Here is a 27,438-nt window from a genome sequence, read left to right on the forward strand (position 1 = left end):
TCCTTTCATGAATAGTGCTGATGATGGGAGAGTAGTCGATGCCAGCGGCGCAGGTGGACGCAGGTTATGCTCACCCACTGGGCTGCATTACCTTGACAGATGCAGAATCTCTGGCTGAATGTAGCTGGTGGGTATCTCACAGATGAAATACCATCATTCAGCTACAACCAATGGGAAGACACCACACCCTTTTTTATGCCCATCCTGTCTGCAGACCACTGCCAGACATAGCTATGAACCTCTGGTTAATTTTACCCCCAGTTCAGTTTTATGATTTTGTGTGCTTGTTACCTGACTACTTTTCCTGCTTGCTGTTTATGTACCTTGTTGGCCGATACGCATTTCACCTCTGCTTGTTTTCTGATTCTTTCCTGGCCGTCCCATTCTGTTCCTGTTCCTCAATTAATGTTTTGACCCTGCCTGACTACTATTCTCTGTAATAGCGGTGTGACTCACATTTCCCATACATTTCAAAGTAAAACTTTGACCGCCTGATGGCATTGAGCTCTGCTGCCAGCATAGTAAGGAGGTGTGTGGTAGTCCTTGTGCGCAGTTGCAAGGAAGGGTGGCCTGACCACACAGGGTTTGCGCCAAGGTAGAGGACCCACACGAGGTTGAAGAGGCAGAAGCAGTGTATTAACTTCTACATACAGAACAAGGATTGAAACAACTCGTGGGGACGGCAAGACTTGTACAGCAGACCCTTCTCCATCTCTCACCATAGTTTGCCAGTGCCCAGTCAGTGACATGTAATGACCCTGTCTATGCTTACTGGTCCAAGTATCTGTGTTGAAATGCACCCTGTCGCACACAGATTTTCTCAAGGAAGTGGTGATGTTGTGTGCGACATGCTGGTGTAGCGCGGGCATGCTTTTCTTGGAGAAGCAGTGGTGATTGGGCATCTGGTACTGGGGCACAGCGACAGACATAAGGTCTGTAAAATCCTGTGTGTCCACTACGCGTAAAGGCAGCATTTCGGTAGCCAACAGCTTACAGAGGGATAGAGTCAACCACTTAGCTTTGTCATGGGTCGCAGTAAGTGGCCTTTTATTTGACCACATCTGAGGGACAGAGATCTGGCTGCTGTCTGTAGACGGTGTTGAGTAGGGTGTCCCTGGAAAAATGCAGGTTTGTGAGAAAAGTGCAGGCGGAGACATGATGTTGCCTTCATCTTGCCTTCAGATCTGTTCATCTTGTATCATTTTTAAAAAACACAGCAAGCAAGGGTTACTCCAAGCGGAGTCTACCTTTTTTCCCCAAATTGGGCACACAGACACCCCATCAGTGGCAGGACTTGTGCCCTAGTTGCAAACAGGATGTTTTGATTTGCATCAAGCACATTCCAAATCCACAAGCATTTACTCTCCCCAGGATGACACAGGGGTAGTAAATTCCTTCTGGATCCATGACTTGTTCATTTTGATGAACGTCAGTCTGTCCACATTGTCACTGGACAGACGCGTGCGCTTATCTGTCAGCACACACCCAGCAGCACTGAAGACACGTTCAGAGACAACGCTGGCAGCTGGACACGACAAAATCTTCAAGGCGTAACTGGAGAGCTCTTGACATTTTTCTAGATTTGAAGCACAAAAGGAGCAAGGCTCCATTTGCAAAGTCATTGCATCGATGTTCATTTGGAGATACTCCTGTATCATCCTCTCCATCCGTTGACTATGTGACACACTTGATGTCTCTGGTGGCCTTGCAAAGGAGGGTCTAAAAAAATTATGAAAAGATTCCATAAAATTGCTGTTACCAGCACCAGATACGGTCCTACTGGTACGGGTAGACTGTTGAAGATGACGAGGCCGTCCCATGTTTGTCAAGTTACAACTGGGAGAATCACTCCCTTCACCTGCACGGTTGTTTGGTGGAAAAGCCGAGCTAAGATCGAGTAACAGCTTCTGCTGATACTCCTGCATACGTGCGTCCCTTTCTATGGGTGGAATTATGTCACAAAATTTGGACTTGTCCCGGGGATCTAATAGTGTGGCAAGCCAGTAGTCATCATCACTTCTAATTTTGACAATACGAGGGTCATGTTGGAGGTAGTGCAACAAGAAGGCACTCATGTGTCTTGCGCAGCCATGCGGACCAAGTCCACGCTGTGTTTGTGGCATAGAGGTGCTAACCGTTCTTTCTTCCTCTGTCATCTCCCCCCAACCTCTTTCAACTTAAATTTGACCAAGGTCCCCCTCATCAGCTGAGTCTTCCATGTCCATGGACAGTTCGTCCTCCATATCTTCATGTCCTCCTGCACCTTCCTCAACATCTCGCCTGCTACCATGCGCCCTTGTTGATCCCTGTCCCCCATGGTCCCATGCCTGCCGCGTTGGTGATGATGAACGTCTGGACCTTGGTGATGTTGTTGTGTCTTGCGCATATGAATCCTCCTGTAGTTCCTCCCCTTCCTGTTGTCCCACCCCCTGACTCCGAATAGTGTTTAGCGTGTGCTCCAGCATGTAAATGACTGTAATCGTCATGCTGATAATGGCATTGTCAGCGCTAAACATATTCGTCGCCATGTCGAAACTGTGCAGAAGGGTGCATAGGTCCGTGATCTGAGATCACTCCATCAGGGTGATCTGCCCCACCTCTGCATCTCGTTGGCCCAGGCTATACGTCATGACGTATTGCACCAGGGCTCTGCGGTGCTGCCACAGTCGCTGTAACATGTGGAGAGTTGAATTCCAGCGTGTCGCCACATCGCATTTCAGGCGATGAACCGGCAGGCCGAAAGACTTCTGGAGCGATGCAAGTCGCTCAGCTGCGGCGCTTGAACGGCGGAAGTGAGCACTGCAGACAGTTTCCGTGCCCTGGTCAGAAGGCCATCTAGGCCGGGATAGTGTGTTAAAAATTGCTGGACAACAAGGTTCAACACGTGAGCCATACAAGGCACGTGTGTCACCTTGCCCAGGCGAAGGGCCGCACCCAGGTTTGCAGCATTGTCGCACACGGCCTTACCAGGCTGCAGGTTGAGTGGAGACAACCATTTATTAAACTCGGACCGCAGAGCTGACCACAACTCCTCAGCTGTGTGACTCTTATTCCCAAGACATGTCAAGCTAAAGACCGCCTGATGCCGTTGCGCTCTGCTGCCAGCATAGTAATGAGGGGTGCGTGATTCCTTCTGCGCAGTGAGAACGCTGGTGGCCTGACCAGGCAGGCTTGGGGCGGAGGTGGAGGACCCAGATGAGGTGGAGGATGCAGAAGCAGTGGCGGAACTTGGACAGACAGAGGATTGACACACAAGTCGTGGGGACGGCAAGACTTGTGCAGCAGACCCTTCACCATCTATCACCATAGTTACCCAGTGCCCAGTCAGCGACATGTAACGTCCCTGTCCATGCTTACTGGTCCAAGTATCGGTGCTGAAATTCACCCGTTCACACACAGAGTTTCTCAAGGAAGCGGTGATATTGTGTGCGACATGCTGGTGTAGCGCGGGCACACCTTTCTTAGAGAAGTAGTGGCGACTAGGCATCTGGTACTGGGGCACAGCGACAGATATAAGGTCTCTAAAATCCTGTGTGTCCACTAGGCGGAAAGGCAGCATTTCTGTAGCCAACAGCTTACAGAGGGATAGAGTCAACCTCTTCGCTTTGTCATGGGTCGAAGGAAGTGGCCTTTTATTTGACCACATCTGAGGGACAGAGATCTGGCTGCTGTGTGTAGACGGTGTTGAGTAGGGTGTCCCTGGAAAAATGCAGCTTTGGGAGGAAAGTGCAGGCGGAGACATGATGTTGCCTTCATCCAAAGTTGGTGCTATCGATGTCTGAGAGAGCTGTACACACTCACTTGTTTCCCCTTCCAAACCAACTGACGACCTACCAAGCAAACTGCCTGTTGCGGTTACAGTGGTGGAAGTTGTGGGTGGAAAAACAGGTGTGACAGCTGTCCCCACAGTCCTAGAAGATGACGAGCGCGCGGATGCCCTGGAAGGGGCAGGCGGTGGATGGTTGGCTCCACTAGGCCGCATTGCAGCACGGTGAGCTTCCCACCAGGCCATATGATATTTATTCATGTGACGATTCATGGAAGAAGTTGTCAAACTGCTGAGGTTTTGACCTCTACTAAGATAACCATGGCAAATGTTACAGATCACATAATTTGGCCGATCTTTTTTTATGTCAAAAAAGGACCAGGCTAGGCAAGGCTTAGAGGCCATGCGACCTGTTGATCCACCCCGAATAATGCTCAGAGGCAGAGTGGTGGCTGAGGATGCAGTTGTAGACGTGCTACCAGTGCTCCGACTGTGTCCAGGAAGGCGCCAGGTTACTTCGACGTCGGTTGCATCCTCCTCCACCGCCTCTATTGACCTCCTCGAGTGTCTGACTGTGGGTTGACAGTAGGTGGGATCTAGAACTTCATCATCAATTGTTGTGTTTGCACTCCCCTCCCCCTCAGACCGAGTTTCTTCTTGCCCTGACCGAATATTTAAGTTGTCATCCCAATCGGGTATCTGCGTCTCATCTTCATCAGTATGTTCCTCATTGCCTATAACCACAGTTGTTGGAAAGGCAGCATTTTGGTAGCCAACAGTTTGCATTTTATGAAAGTCAACCTCCAAGCCATGTCATGCCCTTCTAAAAGCATGTATAACACAGCGAGGGGACTCCAACCACAGTCTCCCTCGTTGCCACTCACTGGGCCACACACACCCCACTTGACTGGCATCGGTTGAGCCCCCTTTTGAAAAAGAAAAAGATGCTTTGCATGAAGCACTCTCAAAAATACGCGTGCCTTTCCCGTCCCCTGGCTGACCCAGGGGAAGAAAAGTCCTCTGAGAGCCATGACTTGTTCATCTTGGTTCTTTTAGAAACACAGCGAGGGGACTCCAACCACAGTCTCCCTCGTTGCCACTCACTGGGCCACACACACCCCACTTGACTGGCATCGGTTGAGCCCCCTTTTGAAAAAGAAAAAGATGCTTTGCATGAAGCACTCTCAAAAATACGCGTGCCTTTCCCGTCCCCTGGCTGACCCCGGGGAAGAAAAGTCCTCTGAGAGCCATGACTTGTTCATCTTGGTTCTTTTAGAAACACAGCGAGGGGACTCCAACCACAGTCTCCCTCGTTGCCACTCACTGGGCCACACACACCCCACTTGACTGGCATCGGTTGAGCCCCCTTTTGAAAAAGAAAAAGATGCTTTGCATGAAGCACTCTCAAAAATACGCGTGCCTTTCCCGTCCCCTGGCTGACCCCGGGGAAGAAAAGTCCTCTGAGAGCCATGACTTGTTCATCTTGGTTCTTTTAGAAACACAGCGAGGGGACTCCAACCACAGTCTCCCTCGTTGCCACTCACTGGGCCACACACACCCCACTTGACTGGCATCGGTTGAGCCCCCTTTTGAAAAAGAAAAAGATGCTTTGCATGAAGCACTCTCAAAAATACGCGTGCCTTTCCCGTCCCCTGGCTGACCCCGGGGAAGAAAAGTCCTCTGAGAGCCATGACTTGTTCATCTTGGTTCTTTTAGAAACACAGCGAGGGGACTCCAACCACAGTCTCCCTCGTTGCCACTCACTGGGCCACACACACCCCACTTGACTGGCATCGGTTGAGCCCCCTTTTGAAAAAGAAAAAGATGCTTTGCATGAAGCACTCTCAAAAATACGCGTGCCTTTCCCGTCCCCTGGCTGACCCCGGGGAAGAAAAGTCCTCTGAGAGCCATGACTTGTTCATCTTGGTTCTTTTAGAAACACAGCGAGGGGACTCCAACCACAGTCTCCCTCGTTGCCACTCACTGGGCCACACACACCCCACTTGACTGGCATCGGTTGAGCCCCCTTTTGAAAAAGAAAAAGATGCTTTGAATGAAGCACTCTCAAAAATACGCGTGCCTTTCCCGTCCCCTGGCTGACCCCGGGGAAGAAAAGTCCTCTGAGAGCCATGACTTGTTCATCTTGGTTCTTTTAGAAACACAGCGAGGGGACTCCAACCACAGTCTCCCTCGTTGCCACTCACTGGGCCACACACACCCCACTTGACTGGCATCGGTTGAGCCCCCTTTTGAAAAAGAAAAAGATGCTTTGCATGAAGCACTCTCAAAAATACGCGTGCCTTTCCCGTCCCCTGGCTGACCCCGGGGAAGAAAAGTCCTCTGAGAGCCATGACTTGTTCATCTTGGTTCTTTTAGAAACACAGCGAGGGGACTCCAACCACAGTCTCCCTCGTTGCCACTCACTGGGCCACACACACCCCACTTGACTGGCATCGGTTGAGCCCCCTTTTGAAAAAGAAAAAGATGCTTTGCATGAAGCACTCTCAAAAATACGCGTGCCTTTCCCGTCCCCTGGCTGACCCCGGGGAAGAAAAGTCCTCTGAGAGCCATGACTTGTTCATCTTGGTTCTTTTAGAAACACAGCGAGGGGACTCCAACCACAGTCTCCCTCGTTGCCACTCACTGGGCCACACACACCCCACTTGACTGGCATCGGTTGAGCCCCCTTTTGAAAAAGAAAAAGATGCTTTGCATGAAGCACTCTCAAAAATACGCGTGCCTTTCCCGTCCCCTGGCTGACCCCGGGGAAGAAAAGTCCTCTGAGAGCCATGACTTGTTCATCTTGGTTCTTTTAGAAACACAGCGAGGGGACTCCAACCACAGTCTCCCTCGTTGCCACTCACTGGGCCACACACACCCCACTTGACTGGCATCGGTTGAGCCCCCTTTTGAAAAAGAAAAAGATGCTTTGCATGAAGCACTCTCAAAAATACGCGTGCCTTTCCCGTCCCCTGGCTGACCCCGGGGAAGAAAAGTCCTCTGAGAGCCATGACTTGTTCATCTTGGTTCTTTTAGAAACACAGCGAGGGGACTCCAACCACAGTCTCCCTCGTTGCCACTCACTGGGCCACACACACCCCACTTGACTGGCATCGGTTGAGCCCCCTTTTGAAAAAGAAAAAGATGCTTTGCATGAAGCACTCTCAAAAATACGCGTGCCTTTCCCGTCCCCTGGCTGACCCCGGGGAAGAAAAGTCCTCTGAGAGCCATGACTTGTTCATCTTGGTTCTTTTAGAAACACAGCGAGGGGACTCCAACCACAGTCTCCCTCGTTGCCACTCACTGGGCCACACACACCCCACTTGACTGGCATCGGTTGAGCCCCCTTTTGAAAAAGAAAAAGATGCTTTGCATGAAGCACTCTCAAAAATACGCGTGCCTTTCCCGTCCCCTGGCTGACCCCGGGGAAGAAAAGTCCTCTGAGAGCCATGACTTGTTCATCTTGGTTCTTTTAGAAACACAGCGAGGGGACTCCAACCACAGTCTCCCTCGTTGCCACTCACTGGGCCACACACACCCCACTTGACTGGCATCGGTTGAGCCCCCTTTTGAAAAAGAAAAAGATGCTTTGCATGAAGCACTCTCAAAAATACGCGTGCCTTTCCCGTCCCCTGGCTGACCCCGGGGAAGAAAAGTCCTCTGAGAGCCATGACTTGTTCATCTTGGTTCTTTTAGAAACACAGCGAGGGGACTCCAACCACAGTCTCCCTCGTTGCCACTCACTGGGCCACACACACCCCACTTGACTGGCATCGGTTGAGCCCCCTTTTGAAAAAGAAAAAGATGCTTTGCATGAAGCACTCTCAAAAATACGCGTGCCTTTCCCGTCCCCTGGCTGACCCCGGGGAAGAAAAGTCCTCTGAGAGCCATGTCCACATTGTCAGTGGACAGACACGTGTGCTTATCTGCCAGCAGACCCACAGCAGCACTGAAGACAGGTTCCGAGAGAACGCTGGCTGCAGGACACGACAAGATCCCCAAGACGTACGTGGCGAGCTCAGGCAATTTATCAAGATTGGAAGCCAAGAATGAGCAGGGCTCAAGTTGCACAATAATGGCATGTTTCCTTGCATATACTCATATATCTGTGTGTCCTCCTCTTTTTCCTTGTCCAGCTCTTTTGTTTTCGCATGAGTATATGTCCTTGTCACTTTCCCATGTGTTGTGAGTTGTTTGTGACCTTTTGGACACCTTTGAGGGTGTTTTCTAGGTGTTTTTCTGTGTTTGTGATTGCCTGCCATTGTTTCCTATGCAGTTCGAGTTCGGTTCGTCGAACGTTCGACAAACCGAACTCGAACGGGAGGTCCGTTCGGCGAACCAACCTCGAGCCGAACCGCGACCGGTTCGCTCATCTCTATTCATAAGTGAGGAAGGTCTGGAGGGTATAATTCAGTGGGGAGGACAGTGGGGGTTTTCATTTGAGGGGGCAGTGTAGTGGAAATGTTATAGGAGAGAATGTAGAGGCTGTATACCATAAGTGAGACGGTGTGAGGTCATTTTTTGTGAAGTGAGCTCAGTGATGGGCAATTATTTATTCTTGGGCACAGCCTTGGGCTTACTTAGGGTGGTTACTCTTTAGTAAGGAGAATTATGAGTCTATCACCAGGTTTTTTGCCACCTAATTTGAGAGCAGCATAATGTAGGGGCAGAGATCCTGATTCCAGTGTTGTCACTTACTGGGCTGCTTAGTGTTTTGATAAAATCACTGTTTAATCAGCAGTAGTTATCATTACAGGACTACTTGGTGTGCTGCAAGTAGTCCAGCATATTCATGAGCTCTGTATAACTGCGAGATCTGCAGCAGAGAAAATGACAGCAAACAGCTCAGTAAGTGACACATTGCTGGAATCAGGGTCTCTGTCTCCACATTATGCTGCTCTCAGATGGGGGAGCAAAAAACCTGGTGACAGATTCCCTATACGGGCACCATTGCAGTATGTGCTGCAGCAGACCAAACAACAGGGAAGTCTTGGGAGACGCAGGACAATGTGTTGCTAAGAACGATGACATTTTACTTTTACTCCCAAAATGGCAATTAATCTGCACATTTATATAGGGGACGTCACTCTGGCATATACAGTTTTAACTTAATATTTTATTATATATATGCAGACTGTTCTGTGCACCCTGTTGCGGCCGGTGTCTTGGTGCAGATGTGCACCGTCCTATTTGCATATTAAAGACAGTCCCTCGTCCTTAGGTGAGAGTCAGTGCTGTCTAAAATCACTTAGCATTTCTGCACATTTCCTGACACTGGAGGAGCAGAGTAGCACTCAAAGTGTCAGTGTGGGTGCGCATGCAATGTGACTGCAGTGTCAGTGTGGGTGCGCATGCAATGTGACTGCAATGTCCGTGTGGGTGCGCATGCAATGTGACTGCAGGTACGTTCTGACACCTCGTTGCTGCCTGTATTTGACTGCAGATTCAATGAGGAGGAAGGTTGTTGAAGTGAGCAGACAGCACATCACAGCGCCGTGTCCCCCTCCTCACTGTGCTCCTCCTGTGTTGTGTGCACACCCGCACTGACGCTTGGAGTGTGCCGCAGTGTTGGGTGCGGTGCAGTCAGGAGATCTGGTGTTACGTTGCTCACTCTCACCAATGGATCACTATTAATCAAGACAAAGGCCTGGCTAGCATTTTCCTATATTAGGTGGTATCGGTGCACCCAGGCTTAGGCTGCGCAGAAATGTCCTCATTTTCATATCAAATAAATGTGGCTTTTTCAGTGAATATTAAAGGGAACCTGTTACACCCTTTTTCAATTTTAAACTGCCCCCAATGTCTTGTTAGTGACGCAACATAAGTGATGCACATTTTCTCACCAAGAAGACGATGAAGCAGTTTAATATTAAATGTCGTGATCAGTTCCTTTTAAGCTGAACTATATGGGTGGGATTATTTCTCCACAGATCATGTCCCCCATATAAATATTTCCGCAGTCTAGGTGTCATTTTGGGGTGACAGATTCCCTTTCAGTCAGCTTAAAAATCATCTCACCTGCCGAATGAAAGTTTTGCTCGTGCATCGGGTGATGGACACTGTTTAGATAAATCAGTTTCCCATCTTTGGCTGCAGTCTTAATGCTCCTTTAAAGGGGTTTTCTCACATTGGAAACTTACCCCCTATCCTTGGGATGGGGAATAACTTTCCAATCGCTGGGGGTCCGACTACCGTGGCCCCGAGTGTTTCCCAGAACCAAAACATGCAGACAGAATGGATGCCGGGAGTAAAATTTCATAGTCCTGTCTCCTGAGCTGTGCACTTAAGAGGTCTTTTGAGCAATTGGTGGGGGTCTCAAGTCCCACCCCATGATGCCCCTTCTCCCTACTGAGCCCACCTCTGCCCTACTAATCTCCTCAGAATTAATGGACCTAAACATATAAGATCTCCTCCAAAAGTTAAGTCTACTGCCTGGGACTAATCAGTATTGTGGTTCTTATATGGTCCACTATCTAATGATGGCTGGTAACAACTACCAGCATCTCCTTACCATTGTTAAGGACATACTGGGAGTTGTACGTTAATGCAATACATATATGTATATGGGTCTAACCTGACACTGCACTTGATTGCTGTACAAAGTTGGCAATGTATTCATGTACTGATGGTGGTTTTGGTGATGTATTGTTATCTTTAGGGTGGGTTTGGTGATGTATTATTGTATTTAGGGTGGTTTTGGTGATGTATTACTGTATTGACAGTAGTTCTGTTGATGTATCACTATACTTACTGTGATTTTGGTTATGTATTCTTGTATTTAGTGTGGTTTTAGTTATGTATTACTGTACTGATGGTGGTTCTGGTGATAGTCATGTGGCTGTTGTAATCTTTACCTTATCAGTCTTGATCCTAAAACATAGCGTCAGTGTGCTGGACTAAAAATACAGCTATCTGCATGTCTGTCAGCTGAATAAGTAATAAATAGACTAAAGCTCCCATACAGTATAGTCTGATCTTTCAGCCGACAGCTATCTTGCTCGGCTCTCCCATATACAGGAGCACTCATTCTGCCAAGTGTTTCTGTGTTCTCTATTAGAGCCGCTGCTGGACATCTCCGGCAGCAGGTTATCATTTAGAGGATAATTGGATCTACACTCCGTAATTGGACATGCTGGATCCTTATTCCCCCCGACAATCAGAACTTAGAGCTCCCATTCACAATGGACTGTCAGCAGAACCTGTCGATATTGGCGGGTTTAGACCACTTTAGGTTAATGTGTATGGAGGTCTTAACTACTATATGAAGGCTCTGGGCTCTATCAGGGAATGTGCACACCTCTTGTAGTTGTCTGTGAACCCCCGGAATTATTCAGACAGAATACGCTTCAGGACAGTCATCATTTTATCCTGTAGCAAATATTTTTTTTTTTTTGCTGTTACATCTTGGTTGTTTTTTCCAACATCTTTTAGCTAATGGATTTTACTTATTTTTTAAGTGAACTAGTAAGCGGCATCCAAGCAGCAGCCACCATATAATGGACCGTCACTGTCAGCCACTTCATGTCTGACGAAACCTGACGCGCTTAAAAAAACTCCAAAGACTGAACATATGGACAGCAAGTCATTTTTACACTGCAGTGTATGAGTTAATTTCTTTAATATTTAGAGTTTGGGGTTTTTGGGCGGGGTTACAGCGCGGATCTGTCTGAAAACAAAATGCTGTGTGCACATACCCTTAATCTGACTGATCAGAAGGGGGCGCCACCACTGACAGTGCCTAGGGCAGCATGAACTCCAAATACGGCCCTGCTTCTACCCATGCCAGCTATAGTTTATTCTATGTTGGTCTGTGAGGTGTGGTGTCCCAGACTTTATCTTGTGAAAGTTGAGTTTAGAGGTCCTTTTTGCTTGGTGCAGTTGTGGAGAGTACCCCTGTTATTTTGCACTCCTGTTTTCCTCCTGAGTATCTTATTGTCTTATCCTGTGTGTGCGTGCTGTGTGAGTTTTGGTTTTTACCTTGTCTGTCTTTTTCTGTGGTTTCAACATTCTCCTATCCCGTACCTCTCTGGGGGAGGGGGAATTAGATCAGGACTGGTCAGGAGCAAGGCCAGGGAGCAGACTCAGGCCTCTCCACCATTGAAAGTATCTCTGAGAATCGGGATAGCATAGGAACCCGTAGCTTGAGGGACCAGTCAGGATCCCCATTCCTTGCTATACCAAAATCATCATGACATTCACCACAACCCAGCTCAGGTTAAGGAAAATCTAATATTCTATCTAAAGTTCTGTGTCTTCTTCCTCTTAAAGGAACTAGTTTGCCAATATCACCAGTCCTTACTTTTTCTAGTTCTGATGCTGTGGGAACTCCTGTCCGGGGCACTCTTCTCGTCTCACATATTCTGTTCCTTCCTGGCCCATTACCTTACAATTCTCTCTCTCCTTCTCTCTTTTTACTCAGGATCATGCAATACAGTCTGCTCACTTTAGAGACACCCAACTCAAGCAGCCCTGCTGAGAACTCAGACCAACAGTCTGGTCTAGCTGAAAGCTAGGCCCTGTCTGACTCACCTTTAAATGAAATCCCTGTTCATTCTGTGCTTAGCAGTTAAGCAGGGGAGGTCCTACTCAATGAATGACAGATAACAGGGAAGGTTGTCAATAACTATTAGCAGTAAACCTTTAACTGTTAAGCTTAAAATGAACAGTGAGTTTAATGGAACCTCCAAGATATACCCTTTTCCCACAATTTATCAATCTGCTTACCTCTTGCTATACAACATTCTGCTGGCAGATCAGACACTGTTTTCAATGTGATAGGGAACCTTTAATCAGAACGTTTCATCCATTTGTGTGCCAGCTATGCCTAGTCGTAGTAAGTCCAAGGATGAACATTAATATAATGTTACAATTTTAAAGTACATTTAATACTTAGGTATTTGTTCCGTCACTTATTTTTAAGCCATTGTCAACTCCTTAGGTCAGTCTTGTTAACATCAATACACACATTATTCTTTGTCAGCCTACTTGGCAAAAATGTAAGATACTCTCTGTTCTTTGATTCGATAACTGAATATATGTGGAATGTGAAGTACAGGGAAAGAAACTCTTGGGTTTACACAGTAAAATAAGAATAAGAACATAATAGGAAACCTTCAAGTATCTGTTTGGACTACTTTGCAGTTTTCTAGACAGTACTCGAACACTTTTCTCTGTTGTAATTCCCTATAAACTGAAGAGCCATTTTACCTACGTTTGTCAACCTATTTCAACTAGAGCAATGTGAAGTGATCGCTTGGCATACACCCCCCTGCATTTCACCCGTGTTGCAGGGACTAATAGATTTGTTGTGCTGAGATGTGCCAAAGTATTTTCCATAATAACAAGTTAAATGCAATTTCTGCAAAAGGGTGGCCTGAAAGCCGGCTCCAAATTGGGGTTACTTCTCTTGTCAGCAGAGAGCTGTTTGTCAGACAGTTGTAATAAGAAATCTCTGGATTCTCTGACTTTTTGCTATGGTTTGCAATTACTCTCTCGACTGTTGCACATTATATTTTGCAATTTTCTAGGAAGTAATATTTACAAAGGCTAAATAAAATTCCACTTCCAAATCAACAACAGAAAAACTAAATGATAACATGGAGCTGGTTTTGGCTGTAGAAACAAGTGAGGCTATATACGTTCTGCATTAAATTGATCTATGCTTTGGCTTTCTGACCATTCAAAAAGACTCTGCAATTCTACATTCTATACAGCAATGGTAAACTAAGAATTCTCTTCACCCTCTTAGCACTAAAGGGGGCTTTACACGCAACGATATCTCTAACGATATGTCGTCGGGGTCACGGAATTCGTGATGCACATCCGGTGTCATTAGCGACATCGTTGCGTGTGACACCTATGAGCGAGTGTTAACGATCAAAAATACTCACCTAATCGTTGATCGTTGACACGTCGTTCATTTTCAAAAAATCGTTGCTGGTGCTGGATGCAGGTTGTTCGTCGTTCCTGAGGCAGCACACATCGCTATGTGTGACACCCCGGGAACGACGAACAGCAGCATTCCTGCGTCCTCCGGCAACGAGGTGGACGTGTCGTTAATGTGGCTGGTCTCCGCCCCTCCGCTTCTATTGGTGGGCCGCTGTGTGACGTCGCTGTGACGGCGCACGAACCTCACCTTTAAAAAAGAGGTTGTTTGCCGCCCACAGCGACGTCACTAGGAAGGTAAGTACGTGTTACGCGTCCTAGCAATATTGTGCGCCACGGGCAGCGTTTTGCCTGTGACGCACAAACGATGGGGGTGGGTGCTTTCACGAGCGACATCGCTAGCGATGTCGCTGTGTGTAAAGCAGCCTTTAGTCTAGGTTCAACGCAGCCGGCACTAAGTTGGATGGAAGCTGTTGGAGGAGCTGATCTCAACGTAATAGTATTGTTGCTTACAAACTGACCTTGCTCCTTAAGGGTGCTTTACATGCTACAATATATGTTACGATATGTCGGCGGAGTCACGTCGTAAGTGAAGCACATCCGACATCGTAAGTTACATTGTAGCATGTAACAGCTACGTGTGATTGCGATTGAACGGTAAAACGTTCATCGCATGCACGTCGTTCAATTCCTAAAAATTGAACGTCGGGTTGTTCATCGTACCCGGGGTAGCACACATCGCAGTGTGTGACACCCCGGGAATGATGAACTGCAGCTTACCTACGTCCCGCGGTTCCCGGCTATGCGGAAGGAAGGAGATGGGTGGTATGTTTACGTCCCGCTCATCTCCGCCCCTCCGCTTCTATTGGCTGGCTGCCGCGTGACGTCGATGTGACGCCGAACGTCCCTCCCACTCCAGGAAGTGGATGTTCGCCGCCCACAGTGAGGTCGTATGGACGGGTAAGTACGTGTGATGGGGGGTTACTTGTTTGTGCGACACGTTCAACAAATTGAACGTGCCGCACATTTGATGGGGGCAGATACGATCGCATACGATATCGTATGCTGGATCATATGGTGTAAAGCAGGCTTTATAGCAGTAAGTCTACGTTCAGCCCAGTACTCTGAATTGGATGGAAGGTGTTGGAGGAGCTGATCTCAATGTACAGTAATATAATCTTTTCTTACTCATTGTCATTGCCCCTCTTAGCAGTAAGTCTAGGTTCAATCTAGCCAGCGCTGAGTTGAATTGAAGCTATTGGAGGAGCTGATCGCAATGTAATATAATAGTTCTTTATGAATTGTCTTTGCTCCTCTTAGCAGTAAGTCTACGCTCAACCCAGTCGACACTAAGGCGGGCTTTGCACATTGCGACATCGCAAGCCGATGCTGCGATGTCGCATGCGATAGTCCCCGCCCCCGTCGCAGGTACAATATCTTGTGAAAGCTGGCGTAGCGAAAATTATCGCTACGCCGGCTTCACATGCACTCACCTGCCCTGCGACCGTCGCTCTGGCCGGCGACCCGCCTCCTTATTAAGGCGGCGGGTCGTGCGGCGTCACTGCGACGTCACATGGCAGGCAGCCAATAGGAGTGGAGGGGCGGAGATGAGCAGGATGTAAACATCCCGCCCACCTCCTTCCTTCCGCATAACCTACGGAAGCCGCGGTGACGCCGGTAGGAGATGTTCCTCGCTCCTGCGACTTCACACACAGCGATGTGTGCTGCCGCAGGAGCGAGGAACAACATCGGACCGTCGCGTCAGCGTAATTATGGATTACGCCGACGCTGCACCGATGATACGATTACGACGCTTTTGCGCTCGTTAATCGTATCATCGAACCTTTACACACTACGACGTCGCATGCGATGCCGGAAGTACGTCATTTTCAATTTGACCCCACCTGCGATGTCGTAGTGTGCAAAGTCCGCCTAAGTTGGATAGAAGCTGTTGGAGGAGCTGATCTCAATGTAATAGGATCGATCCTTACAAACTGTCTTTGCCCATTATAGCAATAAGTCGATGTTCAACCCAGCCGGCTGTGAGTTATATGGAAGCTCTTGGAGGAGCTGATCTCAATGTAATAGGATCGGTCCTTACGAATTATCTTCTCCCCTCTTAGCAGTAAGTCTAGATTCAACCCAGCCTATGCGGAGTTCGATGGAAAGGGTTGGAGGAGCTGATCTCAGTGTAATAGGATTGTTCCTTACAAATTGTCTTTTCCCCTCTTAGCAGTAAGCCTAGGTTTAATCCAGCCAGCGCTGAGTTGAATGAAAGCTTTTGGAGGAGCTGATCTCAATAAAATAGGATTGTTCCTTATGAATTGTCTTCTTGCCTCTTAGCAGTAAGTTTAGGTTCAACCCAGCCAGCGCTAAGGTGGAGGAGCTGATCGCATTGGATCGTTCCTTACTATCTTGCATATCAGTTTTTGCGCCTGAGAGCTGCAAACGATTGTCCAATGGCCTGATCACAATATTTCACTCGCTCCGGACCCGCACCTCAGGGATAAATAGAAAAAAGACGTGAATGCAACTAATGGATCCCTGTATCAGCGGTGATCTGTTGAGTTAGTTCATGCTCAAAAAACTGAGCATGATGTAACGGAGCTATATAAATATGAACAAAAAGGAGAAAACCCGAGCGAAAATGCTGAAATTCATTAAATATTTATTGCGAAAAAATTCAAAGCGCACAGTGCAAAAACATAAACGCAGTTGGAAAGCGTAAAATGGTAATACAGGAGGAGAATGGGGATGATAAAAATGATCAGCCTTCTGGCAATGCAGATGTAAATGAAACTCACATGTATAGCCCCTCAAGAACAAAATTAATGAACCATGATCCCAAATTTTTACCAAGTGGCAGTAAGGAAAGTGGCCATTAAATGAATGGTCACATTACATGCAATATTGCAAGTGTAAAGAGATCAAGGAAACATTCAGAAAATAGTTGATTAATTAACAAACGTTAATAGGCATAGGTGAGATCATGAACCGAAAAATAAAGGAGGCATTACCGAGGTCCGCGGGTGGAAGAGGACGTACGTTTCACGGCCTTCAGCACATAGCTTGGGGGAAACCTAGACAATGGGTTGTTTTACATGGGAAGATCATTTGCCCAAAATTAGCATCAATGAACAATAAAACAAATGAGTAAATTTTTTTGTCCTAAACATTTTGGAGAGATTGTTCGTTTTCCCTCTAGGCCCCGTTACACGCAACGACGTATCTAACGATATATATCGCCGGGATCACGGATTGCGTGATGCACATTCGGCATCATTAGCGACGTCGTTGCGTATGACACTAACGAGCGGCCATTAACGATGGAAAATACTCACTGAATCGTCCATCGTTGACACGTCGTTTATTTTCAAAAAATTGTTGATTGTTGAGGACGCAGGTTGTTCGTCGTTCCCGAGGCAGCACACATTGCTACGTGTGACACCTCGGGAATGACGAACTACAGCTTACCTGCAGCCGCCGGCAATGAGGAAGGAAGGATGGTGGGCGGGATGTTACGGCCGCTCATCTCCGCCCCTCCACTTCTATTGGGCAGCCGCTTAGTGTCGCCGCTGTGATGCCGCACGAACCGCCCCCTTAGAAAGGAGGCGGTTTGCCGGCAACAGCGATGTCGCTAGGCAGGTAAGTAGTGTGACGTGTCCTAACGATGTTGTGCTCCACGGGCAGCGATTTGCCCGTGACGCACAAACGACGGGAGCGGGTACGCTCGCTAGCAATAACGCTGCATGTAAAGCCCCTTCTTTCTTAAACATGTTAACTTAAGCGGGCTTTACACACTGCGATATCGGTCCTGTGAGACTGTGACCGGGGTTGTCTATGACGGCCGGTACGTCTCGCCCCGGTTGTGCTCCCTCCATGTATAGAAAGCAACTCCACTTCAGGCTTAATACTGTTTCCCTGCAGGCTGAAAGGAGGGTTAAAAGGAAACAGGAAGATGGGCGTGGGTCCCTAGTGTGAGGGAGTGAACACAACTCCCTGAGTTTCTGCCAGAGAAACACATGTGTGCTGTTTTGGACTTTTGTTTGTGCAATAAACCGTGTGCTGTGACCATTGGTGCCTGGATCCCGTGTCTTCTGCCGCGCAGCCGACCACGCTACCTCACAGATGGTGGAGAACGGCGGGCATGCCAGCCCGGTGAGGTGTAGCATCCATCCCTGGTGACCCAGTAGCGCATGTCCTGGATTCGAGCGGCTATACTACAGCCCAAACCCGGCGACGCCATGGAGGACATACTAAAGCAGCTGGCTCAGGCTAATGCACAGCAACAACAGACCAATGCACACCTGCTCCGGTCGTTGGATCGTCAGCAGCAATCCTTGCAATTGCAGGAACAAAAGTCCAAAACAGCACACATGTGTTTCTCTGGCAGAAACTCAGGGAGTTGTGTTCACTCCCTCACACTAGGGACCCACGCCCATCCTCCTGTTTCCTTTTAACCCTCCTTTCAGCCTGCAGGGAAACAGCATTAACCCTGAAGTAGAGTTGCTTTCTATACATGGAGGGAGCACAACCGGGGCGAGACATACCGGCCGTCATAGACAACCCCGGTCACAGTCTCACAGTCCCGATATTGCTAGTGTGGGTGCCCGCCCCCATCTGTTGCGCGACACGGGCAAATCGCTGCCCGTGCCGCACAACATCGCCCAGACCCGTCACACATACTTACCTGCCCGGCGACGTCGCTGTGACCGGCGAACCGCCTCCTTTCTAAGGGGGCGGTCCGTGCGGCGTCACAGCGACGTCACTGAGCGGCCGCCCAATAGCAGTGGAGGGGCGGAGCTGAGCGGGACGTAACATCCCGCCCAGCTCCTTCCTTCCGCATAGCGGCTGGGAGGCAGGTAAGGAGAGCTTCCTCGTTCCTGCGGTGTCACATGGAGCGATGTCTGCTGCCGCAGGAACGAAGAACAACCTCGTTACTGCTGCAGTAACGATTTTTGAGAATGGACCCCCATGTCACCGATGAGCGATTTTGCACGTTTTTGCAACGATGCAAAATCGCTCATCGGTGTCACACGCAACAGCATCGCTAATGCGGCCGGATGTGCGTCACCAATTCCGTGACCCCAACGAGTTCGCATTAGCGATGTCGCAGCGTGTAAAGCCCCCTTTACTGTCAGCCACACATCTTTATTAACACAAGGGAATGTGCTACTGACCAATGCTGATTTGTATGTTGTCATAAATGTGATCAATATTAACCAGTTCCAGACCAGCTATGTTTTTGTTTTTTTTCATACATGCATGTTAAACAGCTGTTTTTTTTTTTAATTTTTCTCTTTCGGATATTGAAATAATTTTTGCACTTTTTTGCGATATATGGAAATTCATTTTCCTATCAGTGTCATACTCTACTTTCTTATTTGGGGGGGACGATATCTGTAGGAAATTTTTTTTTCATTTTTTTTTTATTGTCATGACCAGTGAAATACATTAAACAATGTGTTCACTTTTTTGTACTAATAATTTTTATATACCAGATATGTTTATGGGACCTGGATAGTAATGGCAATTTGGATTGACAATGGCTTTTATTTATTCATTTTTCACTTACTTGTCACATATTATACCCCCTAAGGTCATTTGAAGGTCATTTCAACATTTAATTATTTTTTTAAACTAATTTCCCTGTACTTGGGCTGGTAAAGGAGCCTCAGTTATTGTGGATACAGGAAAAATATATATATTTGTACCGTGTTAGCCAGTAGATAATAATAATAATAATAATTTTATTAATTTATATAGCGCTATTAATTCCACAGCGCTTTACATACATTGGCAACACTGTCCCCATTGGGGCTCACAATCTAGATTCCCTATGAGTATGTATTTGGAGTGTGGGAGGAAACCGGAGAACCTGGAGGAAACCCCCCGCAAACACGGGGAGAACATACAAACTCCTTGCAGATGGTGTCCTTGGTGGAATTTGAACCCAGGACCCCAGCGCTGCAAAACTGCAGTGCTAACCACTGAGCCACTGTGCCGCATCCTCAGTGGTTGGTATCTTATATTGACTACTATGCCTGATAAAGAAACCTGGGTAATCTCAAAAGCTTGCTACTTATTGCCATCATTTTGTTAGATATTAAAACATATTAACCACTAAGGACCCTCAGATGTTAGTATTTTTATTGTGGATGTTAAAGGGGCGGTCGGGGGCCTCTATAGTTGTGCAGAGCCTGCTGTTTGGCTTCAGCGCAGCCCAGTGTTATTCCTCTGCACCCCAACCACCTCTTTAGTGCAATAAAGTAATCGGCGTACCTTTTCTTAATGCGTCATGTTCTTTCAACCAAACTTCTTCACTTGTCAACTTCAAAAACAGTCTTTTATCTCGCCTGAGGAGGTCACATCTTTGTTCTCCAAAGGGGTCGCCATTAGCAACGGATAATTCATACAATTGCTGGTCGACCGCTTCCCTGGTACTGGGGCTCCTCATCCTCTCCTTCAGCTTCATTGTTCATGGCAGAAACAAGTCTTTCCAGTCAGTCAGGGCCTACTCTTCTCTCAAGGGGCTTCTGACCTTTCGCTGACTGAGGGGGTTCGTCAGGTATCCGCCTGGGTATGGCCACCACCCGGGCCGCACTGTGTATCCAGCACCTGGATTCGACCCAGAAGGGTCACGCCAAATTAAAGTTACTGGAGCTCTCCTCACAGACGCAGTCTGATCCTCTCCCTCAGGGACTCTCCTCTCCCTAACTGACTTCTTAACTGTTATGTTTCAAACTAAGCCCCTCCCCTTCATTAACTCCCTGTAGCCCGGGAGTACCAGGGAAGCAACTTACACATTGTGGCCACCTAGTGGCCGTTTAAACACATTACACCATAACATAAATTTTAAAGATTGCATTTCATACACAGTGGATTTGAAAGTCTGGGGCGGCCGAGCCTTACACCCCCTTACATGGATATGCAGCTTCCTGTCAGCATAGAAAAGATGTCTGTGTCTCCTACAACCCAGTAGCTCCTATTCCCTTCCAAGACCCAGCAATCAAATGAACAGTTGAGAGGAGGAAGTGCCGACAGCGTTTCCTATTACTGCATATATAGTGCTAGATCATAACAAACCGTCTTTACCTTCTCTATGGGGTGTCTGGGGCTGTGTCTAATATTAGATGGCCTTTTTGTTCATGGACCTCTGTCCTGTGAAGGTCGCCTGATAAACCCCAAGAAATTCGGGGGGAAACGCATTGGGACTAGGCTTTTTGGAGAGCCTGGCAGATAAGTCCCTGCTGGGAATTTTCACTATATTATCTAATAGGCCTTATAATTCTGCTTCTTTTAGTCTGGTTGCAGACTCAGGCAGTTAAATTCAAGTCCTTTTCAACAACTGAGGAGGACTCTTTCTCTACCTCAATTTTGAGTCTTGACAGTTTTTGGGCACGGTTCGCTCTTTGCACATGTATTAATGGTGATGGGGGCCATCTTGGCAATTATCCATCTAGGGCAAGGCAGGGAAGAGTCGACGAGGAGCGGGGGGCACCCAAAAAATTATGGTGCAACTCCGCTGATAGGAAGGTGACAGTGAGGGCTAATTGCTAGACATAGAGCTCTGTATAATCTTAGGGTTTTGTAATTTGGCGGTTTACTGTCACCCTACTACCACTATCCCTTTACTTGTACCTAAACCTGTGTACCTTGCACACCCTTCACTTGACTACGGTCTGGTAGGATTATATTTATAGTTCTAGGGTATACCGTTTTAATTAGTATTCAATAAAGTATATTTTTTAAGGGAATTTTTTTCATTGGTGTTCAATATTTATACTTCCTTTTTGATTATTATTTTGGACGGATTTGGCTGTGTCTAGTAGCCAGCTTTTTGCCTACAGAGCTGAACAATCACATGCTACTGATCTACTATGCCATGACGTTTTACAATGTCACTGCTGTGTAGAATGCGGACCTGTCAGACGTTTATCATCTATGGGTGGTCCGGAAGTAGATTAATAAAGAAATTATTGTTTGGCTTCGATTGCTTATGTGAGGCCAGATAGTCACAAATATAGCCCCGCATTACACCTTTCCCTCACAGGTAACACACAGCCAACCTTAATACCCCAGTCACCCCCAAAGGGCTTGATAGACACACCAGGGGACGGAACCAGGCAGTTGTAAGACGCCCACCTAGGAGTTTAGACAGCCTGAGGCAGGGAAAAGTCAGATTAGTTGTGAAGTTCAGTGAGAGTGGAGGTATGGCCTGTGTGTCAGGTCTGAAGGAAAAACTGACAGGTACCAGGGTAGGAGCCCTGGTGCCTTTGGCTAGGAGGCAGACGGCAGTCTCCGTCTGCAGGAGACCGAGGTGGAACCGAGGTGGACCAGGACAGGGTAGTGGCCCGCCGGTACCGACCCGGGGAACCGACTTGGAAACCGAAGCACACAGGGGGGTACTCAGACCCTGAAGCTAGGTCCAGAAGCGACTGGAACTAGTTAATTAACTGATTAAGGCCAGGACTAGAGGTCCTGTCCCACCCAAAGTCCCAATTGAAGACAACAGCCCACCAAGGGGGATAACAGGCCACCACCAAGGCTCAGAGATCCCACGGGCCAGCGTCTGCGGGCAAGGGCTCCTTAGGCCACATCCAGCCGGGATCGGACTACTGAAGTTGCAAGCCCAGGTAGTCCACCATTCCAAAACAGGTGCAGGAGAAAGACAGAGACCACCAGCCGGGTGGGGGAACCCGAACGCAGCCAGCTGCGGGCACCGACCAGCATCACCTTGGTTTACCAGAGACTCGTGTGTGTTTCTAATAGTGAGTACATCAGCACCCTACAGTCACCCATCTCCCTGCACCACCAGTCCCCAACGGGCCCCGGGGCCACCATCCCTGCCCACGGAGGGGTTAACAACTTGCTGCGCAACATCTCCCGTAACTGCAGCGGTGGTGTCCAATATCACCACATACCGTGGGTGGCGTCACGAACTCCGTACGGCTCAGCCCGTAATATACATCCTACACCCACCATCCCATCATTCCCCTTTTCATTTGAAGGGACCGCGAGACCCACTGGTCTGGAGACCCTCGAGCCACCCACAGAAGGACCAGATCCGAGCAGCTCGGCTGCCGAGAGCGGGGCGGTACACCTCCAGTGTTTACACTTGGCAATGATCAGGAATGAACATCGTTCTTTACAAGTACCTCATATGTCACTTGTTACCAGTCTTCTATTTTCTGCTTGATCGGCTACTATAAGTTATATTGACAAAATATCCATAAACCTGAAACCGCAAATGACCATCAATGCCGCCTGTCTATGGATATTTAATGCAGAGCACTACAGTAGTTGTTGTTTCGTGAGAATCTATGCTCTAAACACAAAATAATATATTTTATCTCATATAAATAGGAAATCAAAGCTTTGTTTATGCTCTTATAAATAACTAGAAGGTGGCCCGATTCTACGCATCGGGTATTCTAGAATTTACGTATTGTGTAGTTCATGTATGATTTTTGTTATAGATATATATATATATATATATATATATATATATATATATATATATATATATATATAGATGTTGTTGTGTGTAGTTACCAAGAGTTTGTGTAGGGCGCTGTACATGTTCTGGGTGTTGTCTGGGTGTGGCGGGGGGTGAGAGCGGTGTTGTATGTGTGTTGCGTTGTTTGTGGAGCGCTGTGTGTCTGTCGCGTTGTGTGTGTGTGTTGCGCGGTTTGTGTGGGTGTGGTGTGTTTTGGGGGGAGGTATGTTTTGTGCAATGTGTGTGTTGTGCGGTATTTGCGTATATTTATGTATGCCGTGGTGTTTGTGTGTTGGGTTTTGTGTGTGTGCAGCGTTGTCTGTGTGTGTGGGTGTCTGTGTATGGCGGTGTTTGTGGTTCCCTGTGTGTGTGTGTGTGTGTTGGGGGGAGGTGTGCACCTCCCATCGTGCTCCATCCCCCATGCTACGCACCCCCCATCATGCCCCATCCCCTATGCTGCGCATTCCCCATCGTGCTCCATCCCCCATGCTGCGCACCCCCCATCGTGCTCCATCCCCCATGCTGCGCACTCCCCATCGTGCTCCATCCTCCATGCTGCGCACTCCCCATCGTGCTTCATCCTCCATGCTGCGCACTCCCCATCATGCTCCATCCCCCATGCTGCGCACCCCCCATCGTGCTACATCCCCCATGCTGCGCACTCCCCATCGTGCTACATCCCCCATGCTGCGCATTCCCCATCGTGCTACATCCCCCATGCTGCGCACCCCCCATCGTGCTACATCCCCCATCGTGCTATATCCCCCATCGTGCTACATCCCCCATGCTGCGCACGCCCCATCGTGCTACATCCCCCATGCTGCGCACCCGCCATCGTGCGCCATCCGCCATGCTGCGCACTCCCTATCGTGCTACATCCACCATGCTGCGCACTCCCCATCGTGCTACATCCCCCATGTGCGCACTCCCCATCGTGCTACATCCCCCATGCTGCGCACTCCCCATCGTGCTACATCCCCCATGCTGCGCACTCCCCATCGTGCTACATCCCCCATGCTGCGCACCCCCCATCGTGCTACATCCCCCATCGTGCTACATCCCCCATCGTGCTACATCCCCCATGCTGCGCACTCCCCATCGTGCTACATCCCCCATGCTGCGCACCCCGCCATCGTGCTCCATCCGCCATGCTGCGCACTCCCCATCGTGCTACATCCCCCATGCTGCGCACTCCCCATCGTGCTACATCCCCCATGCTGCGCACCTCCCCATCGTGCTACATCCCCCATGCTTCCCCCAGCTCAGTTTTTTGTTTTTTTTGTCTGTTATCTTGCTTTAATGCAAGTTGGGGGTGCAGCGCTCCTGATACTGAGGCTGAACAATTACCTGCTTCTCACTTTTTGCTGTGTATTTAATCTGGGACCCAGCTAACCACTTTACCATCCATATTGAAGTTTTGACATGACACTAGTCAGGTACAGAATATGTTTTTAACTTTAGTAGGTTAGGGACTGTCTCAGATGGGTACACCGTGACGAGGTGAGACAGCTTCTTACCTTTTTGCAAAAATGTATATACTAAGTACCCTGTTTATTAAGCACTTGCAATTTATTTATTTATAGTCAGGGTATTTTTTCTACAATTTTCTCCTTGTTTTTTTTTTTTTTTTTTTTCTGCACTCCCCATCGTGCTACATCCCCCATGCTGCGCACTCCCCATCGTGCTACATCCCCCATGCTGCGCACCTCCCCATCGTGCTACATCCCCCATGCTGCGCACTCCCCATCGTGCTACATCCCCCATGCTGCGCACTCCCCATCGTGCTACATCCCCCATGCTGCACACTCCCCATCGTGCTACATCCCCCATGCTGCGCACTCCCCATCGTGCTACATCCCCCATGCTGCGCACTCCCCATCGTGCTACATCCCCCATGCTGCGCACTCCCCATCGTGCTACATCCCCCATGCTGCGCACCCCCCATCGTGCTCCATCCCCCATGCTGCGCACCCCCCATCGTGCTACATCCCCCATGCTGCGCACTCGCCATCGTGCTACATCCCCCATGCTGCGCACTCCCCATCGTGCTACATCCCTCATGCTGCGCACCCCATCGTGCTACATCCCCCATGCTGCGCACCCCCCATCGTGCTACATCCCCCATGCTATAATAGTTCTCCTATTATACTCAGAGAGGAGTATAATAGGAGGACTGTAATAGGAGGAGTAGTCCTGGGGGAGAGGAGTATAATGCCGGCTCCCTGCACATGTGTACCGGGAGCCGGTGTACACTGGTAACTATGATACACATCGGGTAACCAAGGGACCTTAGTTACCCGATGTGTATAATGGTTACCAGCGTTCACCGGCTCTGTCAAGATCCCAGCATCGCAAGGTTATGTCTGGCGCTGCTGGGATCGTGACGGAGCCGGTGTAGAAGCAAGCGATATCCCAGGATGTTGTGAGTGTGTGGATGTGATGTGTGAGGTGTGTGTGAGAGTGAGTGTGATCTGATGTGTGTGTGTGTACTCACCTGGGAGTCGGAGCTCCGTGTCAGTTGGGCCAGAGCGAGCGTGCATTGCGTGAGGGGGGCGGGGCCTGCAGAGAGCCGGGCGAGAGGCCAATCCGTGTGGGGGGGCGGGGCCATGGCGAGCCCAGCGGCCAATCAGCTTTGTGTCACCGTAAGGACACAATTTTGGAGCATGACAGACAGACAGACAGACAGAATAAGGCAATTATATATATATAGATAACAAATACTACAGTCTTACAAATCTGATGGCTATCCTTTTGGATAGGTCATCCAATACTGCACATTGGAAAGCTGTTTCTCAATAGGACAAGGCAGATATATAGATAGATAGATAGATAGATAGAGATAGATAGATAGATAGATAGATAGATAGATAGATAGATAGATAGATAGATCTGGTCACATCACCATCCATCAGGTGAGTTTTGAGAATAGGAGTACTGTGGACAACCTCTTTAAATTGAATAAACACAAAATTTATGTTTTATTTTCTTTATATATTTTTTACTGTAAGCATTTGAATCTTAATGTTAAGTTCACATATAGTTTGAGAAAAGCTTGGTTTCCGATTTGTTCTAGTAACAGTCCTAAGGTTATGCAGAGCCTACGGCAAAAAATAATGGTTGCACTCTTCAGACCCATACAAATTACTATTGGAAAGTTCAGGGCAGAATTGATTTTCTGATGATAGTTATCTCATCTCACTACTTTTCTGACTATACAAAAAATAAGTCACCTTATTTTCGTGAATCATTTAAAAGGTATTGTAGAGAGCACACCATTGGCATTACTCCCAAAGCAAACCGGTAAATGTATGCTTTGCCAACAATTCAGGAATTGTATATATTTTATTTGTTTCAAATGAAAAACTATTAAAACATTTTTTTTGCTTACCATAGAAGTCTATGGAGTCTAAAATTATTGTTTAAAATAAAAACTCATCCTATAAGATCCATAAAAATGAAGTTTCTAGATCTGCATGCCGGGCTCTTCATATCTCTGGTGTTCAATTTTCAAAGGCGACAGGCTTTATATTTTTCCACCAAAAAATGATATGACAATTTTAACAATTTTAAAAGCTACACAAATAACTCAGTATCAGTCAGTGTAGGAAACTTTCACTTCTAATACTGACACTGAAGTGCATGTCACTCAGAAAAAGACATTTATGTAACCGGTTGTTTATGAACTCAATTTTGGCTGATCGTGGTTTTGATGTAGACAAATACAAAATATTAAAACAATGATGGATCCCAGACAAGCGAGAAGAATAAAGAACTGAGAGCCAAGGGAAGGTGAAATAATGAAAAGAAAGTTGAGTGTAAAGCCAGCTTTACACGTTGCAATTTCGCATACGATATCGTATGTGATCGTACCCGCCCCCATCGTATGTGTGGCACGTTCAATTTGTTGAACGTGCTGAACAAACGATTAACCCCCGTCACACGTACTTACCTTCCATACGACCTCGATGTGGGCGGCGAACGTCCACTTCCTGGAGTGGGGGGGACGTTCGGCGTCACAGCGACGTCACGCGGCAGGCGGCCAATAGAAGCGGAGGGGTGGAGATGAGCGGGACGTAAACATCCCGCCCACCTCCTTCCTTCCGCATTAGCGGCTGGGAGCCGCAGGACGCAGGTAAGATCTGTTCATCGTTCCCGGGTTGTCACACACTGCGTTGTGTGCTACCCCGGGTACGATGAACAATCTGACGTTCAATTCATGAGGAATGTACGATGTGCATGCGATGAACATTTTACTGTTCAATCGCAATCCCATGTAGCTGTTACACAC

General features: G+C 48.0%; 1 long non-coding RNA gene across 1 annotated transcript in view; it reads right to left on the minus strand.

Moving 5' to 3' along the window:
- The window catches only part of LOC142285332 (uncharacterized), a 232,914-nt gene extending 212,900 nt beyond the window's left edge, over window positions 1–20,014 (minus strand). The window contains exon 1 of the long non-coding RNA XR_012746747.1: window positions 19,934–20,014. This is a non-coding gene — a long non-coding RNA (uncharacterized LOC142285332). The remainder of the gene's footprint in view (window positions 1–19,933) is intronic.
- Between the last annotated feature and the right edge of the window lie 7,424 nt (window positions 20,015–27,438).

Source organism: Anomaloglossus baeobatrachus, chromosome 2 (genome assembly GCF_048569485.1).
Source record: "Anomaloglossus baeobatrachus isolate aAnoBae1 chromosome 2, aAnoBae1.hap1, whole genome shotgun sequence".
In the NCBI taxonomy this organism is placed as follows: domain Eukaryota; kingdom Metazoa; phylum Chordata; class Amphibia; order Anura; family Aromobatidae; genus Anomaloglossus; species Anomaloglossus baeobatrachus.